We start from the raw sequence: 6,555 nt of genomic DNA, 5'->3' as shown, positions 1-6,555 counted from the left end.
ATATGGGTGAGCACGAGGAGAGTGAGGGAGCAAGATATACATTACTATAGGTGGATTCAAATTTATTCCATAAAATCAGCTGACTTTTATGGAATAATTTTATAAACTGTCAATCAACAATAATAAGAAACTAAGTAATAATAATGTTTTTTAATATCGTGAAATACAAATGAAGTTAGTTTCAAAATTTAAATAATACACAATCCTTCAAATACGAATCAGAACATTTTTATTTTTATTTTGAAAAAAAAGTAATCTAATACCAAATAAGAAAAAAAAAATAATGACATTTGATGAGAAATATAATCAAAGTACCCCTTATGTGAGTGACATACCTACATGATCATGATCCTAGTTTATAATATCGATTTTTAAATCAAAGGAGAAAATAACCTAAATCAATGACTGCAAATGTCTCGAAATAAAACTTTTTATTTAACGAATCAGCGGCAAAAAAAATTAAGGAAAAACAAAATATCCTTTAAGTGAGGTATTTTTCATCGATAATTAGTTATTCAGGTGAATGTGTATAATGGGTAGGACAAAAGTCCCACTACCATTTTGATTGCCTATAACTTTATTCAAAGAAAAGATAAGTATTTCGGCCAAATGGTGACTGGGATTCGAAAATAGACGAAATTTTATCTATTTCAACAGACAGCCTTAGGATTGCATACTGTACTCAACTCTACGGTAGCAATTTATGGACTAATTGAACTTGTATGGAAACATATTCAAATCAGTTTTTTAAAATTTGCCTTAAATTGCGAGCATAAATGTGTAACTAGGAAGCACGTCTCCGAATTAATGTTGCTGGAGAATATGCAACAATATCACTCAATTAAGCCACATTTTCAGCGCTACGAGACGCCCGGTGTCTTTTAGAACGAGGTGTGCCTTCTTTCGTACCGTACAGTCGAAAATTCGCATGTAAACGATAAATTGTGGTTTTGTGAGGCACTAGATTGATTGGGTGGGCAAATAGGAAAGGGTTTTTTGTCGTTTGACTCAATTGCTCCTAACTGGTTTCACTCATTCATGCCAAATTTTAGCACAACATACTAATACAGAGGATCCCCGCATAATGCAGTTTCAAACACAGCAGATTTTTCATAACACAGTGTTTCTGATTCCTCCCATAGCGGTATATTCCCCCTCATACCCCTCATATTTTTTATATTATGATAATAAATTATTAAAAAAAACATATATTGAAGTAAAGAAGAATTTTTATAATTGTTGATGAGTTCGTTCCTACTACTATGCCTATTTATTTTCAAATAATAAAAGTGTATCATTTTGCATAGAGGGGAGTGTCCTGCAAGTATTTGATTTGATACATAAACTTACAAACTTTGGTTATTACTTACTAAACAACCTTCCAATGAAAAAGTTGCTGAATAAATATTGTTTCAGTTCGATTATTTAAATTTTACAGTATTGAAATGACCGAATTAAAAATCAAGTAAATACTCATTTAAGATTACATTTTACGATTATTTTTAAAGTAAATAGTCTTGTACACATTATTTAAAATAACATATAATTAATAAAAAGTTTTATCGTCCAAATCATGCAAAAAAAAAGAAGTAAAAATATGAAAAAGTGGACCTTGAAAAATAAATTTTCCCAATTTAGGAGTTTGAGTTTAAAAAAGTCCCCGTACAACCCGGATTTTTCTTGTTCCTAAAAACTGTGATCCGTAGTATATATTTTCCATTGTTTGAGTATACTTAAATGTTAAATAGGTGTGTCAATTGGCCTTTTTCATTAAAGGTCATTTCTAAAAATATTAAAAAAACAAATTGTCATTTTATAAATATCATTAAGATATATATATATGGAAATGGTCAAAATTTTATTTTTCTTATAAATTTTTCTGATTTAAAAATTTAAAATAAATGAAAAAAAGTGCCGGACCCTTGATTTGTGAGTTGCTCAGTTCCTACTCACGCTGTAACAGGCCCTAATTGTATTTTCATATGATGTAAAAAAATAAAAGGGAAATTTCTCTTTTCCTCGACATACAATATTTAAGATTACTTTTGGGTGGATGGACCACAGAGTTCAATGCTAAGTACATTTGCTTTCACGTCATATCTCTCTAGGTTTTCATTTCAAATAAAAATATATATGTAATTACGTATAATTTCCTTTATTTCTACTACATTCATTTACCGGAGATTTAACAAATGTAATAATAGTTGAAGAATTAACTCCATATCATCTCATCATTTTTTTTTTTTTTTTTTTTTTTTTTTTAAATTGTCAAAAGTTAGAATAATATAATCAAATCGAGTCTCCCCAACTGCTAAAGAAAGAAAAAAAAACTAATATCATTTCTACATAGTATTACCATTTCATTATTTCCGTGTCATATTTAACTCTATGTATATTGTATAATATGGTTTATGAGTGTGCCACATAATGTTCGTTTCATCTTCTCCGCCCCCCACCGCGTGTACACTCCATTTTATTTTTGGTTTCTCTATATTATAACTAACGAGCAGCGTAATTTGAAATGAAATACTCATTAAGATTTAATAACTCTCTGATACTAAGATGATTCAATTCCTTAAACGAAATGTGTCCTTTAGAAGTACAGGGGTGTCCGCAGGATTATGTATATATATATATATATATTGGGGGGGGAGGGGCTTAGGTTTTGGAATTTTTTGAAAAAAAAAATCCAAAAATTACAATTTTTTGGAAAAAAAATTTCAGATATTAGATTTTTAAGAAGAAATTTTTTAAAATTCAGAGTTGTCTACAAAACATCAAATTTTATGGGAAAAAATTCAAATCTTAAATGCTTCTGTAAAATTTCAAAAATGCATAGCTATTTTCAAACAATTAAATTTTTGGAAAAAAATTTCAAAAATGAAAAGCCGTTCAACAAAAATTAAATTTGGAGTGGGATTTGTGCTTATATCCTTCCACACACTCTGTATATCCCTGTTTATCAAGAGCTGAAATTCAGATCAAGATATTTACCAACTTGTCACCTCTATATATATTTATTTCTGGAATATGCTGCCCACTTTTTTAAAAAGCATGTTATATCTGTGAAAGCCATAGCATAACAATAGAATTTTCAAAAAAATTACAGAATTACAATGTTTTCTTTGGTTAAACTTACATACAGTTGACGATCAAAGTTATAATCAGTGTTTGATGTACATATGTTTCTCGAGCCTGTAGATATGTAAATCATATGTTCTTCTTAATATGGATTCAATTATTAAATGAATCCATGTTTTTGAAAAGGATTTGCCCTCAAGGGTAAAAAAGAGACAAGATAAGATATAATGTTTCATAAATACATATATTTAGAAAAAAGACTAGGATGGGAGAATGACACGTCAAATCTTTCCATCACATGCCCTAACGTTGAAAAAATGTTTTTATGAACTGCCTAAAGCTCAAAAATAAGCTCGGATTTTTAAGTAAATAAATCTAGTGATGCGGTTCTCGAAAAGTCAAATTGTCTTGGTCTCAACCCAAGTAAATCCTTTGTCTAGTTGTCAAGACAAAAGCTTTAAATCAAGTGGAAAAACTATGATCTGGTCATCAATTTTTTTTCAAATTTAGTGGACAACAAGATTACTTTGTATTTCTCATAGAGGCGCTGAGAGTATTATGAATGACTCTATAATTATGCGTAGGTAACGAAAAATATTGAATAAAGTAATGAGTTATTAACTTACCTTAATTTGTGTATGAATATCAACAGCAAATTTCTTACAAAAGATTTTTTTTATTCTTATAGCCATAGTAAAGACAAAGATAAAAACGGTTCTATCAAACTTTTACTTTGTTTCTAAAAAATAACACGACGATCCATTTTGTATCATATAGTCTCAACATAGTCTGAGTTATTAAAATGTCTTAATCTTGGGTAAGTTGGTCTTCACCTCAACACAAGGTTTCAATAAAGACTTCTACATATAATGGTTCAAATAGATAAAGAGTGAAATAATATTGAATACCCTGTAATTAAATATACTTAAATACTGCCCCTTATATTTGAGTTTTTGTATCAACACGGCTATTAATAAACTTTTTAATATCGTTATAGTTGAGGAAGACAAAGCTCTGAATATATTTTTCTACCTTTTTTTATGGTGAAATTTTTAAAAATTATATTGTTTACACAAGGACAGAGCTCCCTTAATGGTTCGTTTGTTTTTCATATAAATATTTACTTTTTTTACTTGCTGTTTTTACGCTTACAAAATGCCCAACAACTCAAAACTATGTTTTATTTCGCAAGAGTCTTGAAACTATGTGTTTCTTCCATTTTTTAGGATCTGAAAGGTTAATAGGAATAGGCATATGAATAATTGCAAGAAAGAAACGCGTTGTTTACTGGTTCACAAATATACACAACTCACAAGATTTGCAAGATAATTAACGAAACACAAGTGAAGTGTCGATATTTTACCTTCATTTTTAATTATCATCTCCCATTTTCTTTGTTTCATACATATAATATTCTCATATTATAAAAATGGGACCCAGAAATTATAAGTTGTATTGTCTTCAATATTATCAAAGGCGAATACGTACAAGGCATAAACGTTTGAGGTGAACATGTTTAAGGCAAATCCTCCTAGAATCTATTTGATATCAGTTCCCTCTCTTATATCATTTACTCTAAAAAAACCTAATTGGTTTTAATAAAAAAAAAGAGTGTGTACCATTAAATATGACAGCTCTAAAAAAATAAAGAACCAAACCTTAAATTAGTCCTAGCAAAAGAGGTCAGTTCGTCACTCTAACTTTGTACATGTAGATTTATACAAAAATATATCACAAACACAAGAGCATCCCGCCATCCCTGTTAAACTCATTAACCTTTTCATACCTTTATTGACCTCACATTTCCGCCATTTTCTTCTCTGATTTATTGTAAGAAAATCTTTTTGTGAAGCTTCTTCACAGACCCACTTACATATGTATCTACAGACATATTTCTCATCACTTTGGATGTTGTTTCATGTCTTAGAGGTCATAAGTAACCTCATTCAAGCATAAAAGAATGTGAAACTTCTTGTAGGTATCTATTGCAAACATACATATGTAGAATTACTTCTGAAGAACACACAACAATCAGCCCATTGTCCATTCACACTTTAACGGTTATTTGTATCTTGCTCTTTCCATCATTAACGAGCTTTTTTACTCAAGTACCAAATTGTATCGTAATTGAAAGAGATAACGTCTTTGGCAGCTCCTTGTTGGTACTTTTTCTCCATAATACAAAATACCTGTTCTAAAGACTTTGTACTTTGATTGGCGACAACTTTATGACATATAAAAACAGCAGTTCCGTAATTAATGCTTTTTATAGAGGCCTTATTTTTGATTAGGGCCTGGTTGGAGTGTCTATGGATGACTCACTATCTATAGACCGATATTTTTTTTTTTTCAATACCAGAATTTATTTAGAAATACAGTATATATGTTACAGTATGTTATAATAAGATAATCACGACATGTATTTATATGTAAATAAAGTGTTCGTAACTTAAGCCTATTTGTATTGAAAATGCCAGCATAGTTTCTTAATACATATCTCATAATATATATGATTGGCTTAATTAACCATCGACCTTTTTAACAAACAATTTAGGACCGAAAGTTTAGGACGTTTCTAAAAATGGACTGGACCGAAAAAATAAGCCGCAACGCAATACTAATTATGGCTCTGAACAATGATATTGAAATTCAATCAAATCATCTAGGTACTGAAAATCTTTATAAATGCTTAGATTTGTCGAATTAATTTTTTTTCAATAGAAATTTGATACGAAATAAATAGGAGAGTTAAAGAAAAATATTATAATCCTTAACATTGTAATAGTTGATTTATTGTCTACATATACGAGTGATCCCAACTTTTTCATTACTGCAAAGAATCTAAACATTTAGAGTTAGGGGTAGGGGAGATATTTTTACCGATTTTTTTAGCTTAAGATTTCTTTTTTAAAGCATTTTTCGTATGATCGTGTTTTTTTTTTCAAATGCATTTTTATATACTTACTTGGTATGCGCGTATAAAATAAGACTTTTTTTTTTAATTTTTTGAACGTTTTTTGTGAAAAAATGGTTACTTACTTAATTTTCAAAGTATGCTCCTTTCACTAGCCACACATTTTTCCCATCTTTCAGGCAATTTATGGATGCCTTTTTTAAAAAAATGGTTCGTTTTTGGCTTCGAGAAAAGAAGTGTAAATCATTGAGTGCGTGGCCCATCGATGCAAACAAGTGATAATTGAAGGCCCCAGGTCTGGTGAGTAAGCTGCATGAGCAAGAGGTTACCAGTTGTACAATTCAACAAGCTGGCAGATAACTATAGAGCGATGCAGTGGTTCGTTGTTACCTTGTGTTGTCTGGCTTCATATTTTGGGCGTTTTTTGCAGTTTTTTCTACGACAGTCAACACCCAATTGCTCTGCGAGCTGTTCTTGTGTTTGGCCATCATCTTCATCGAGCTATACTTGCTTTCGGTGTCTTCAAACTTTTTAGGTAGCCGACCGTGCTCTTCATTTCT

The sequence above is a fragment of the Lepeophtheirus salmonis genome, chromosome 14, assembly GCF_016086655.4.
Source record: "Lepeophtheirus salmonis chromosome 14, UVic_Lsal_1.4, whole genome shotgun sequence".
Classification (NCBI taxonomy): Eukaryota; Metazoa; Arthropoda; class Copepoda; order Siphonostomatoida; family Caligidae; genus Lepeophtheirus; species Lepeophtheirus salmonis.
This window is presented reverse-complemented; position numbering follows the sequence as displayed.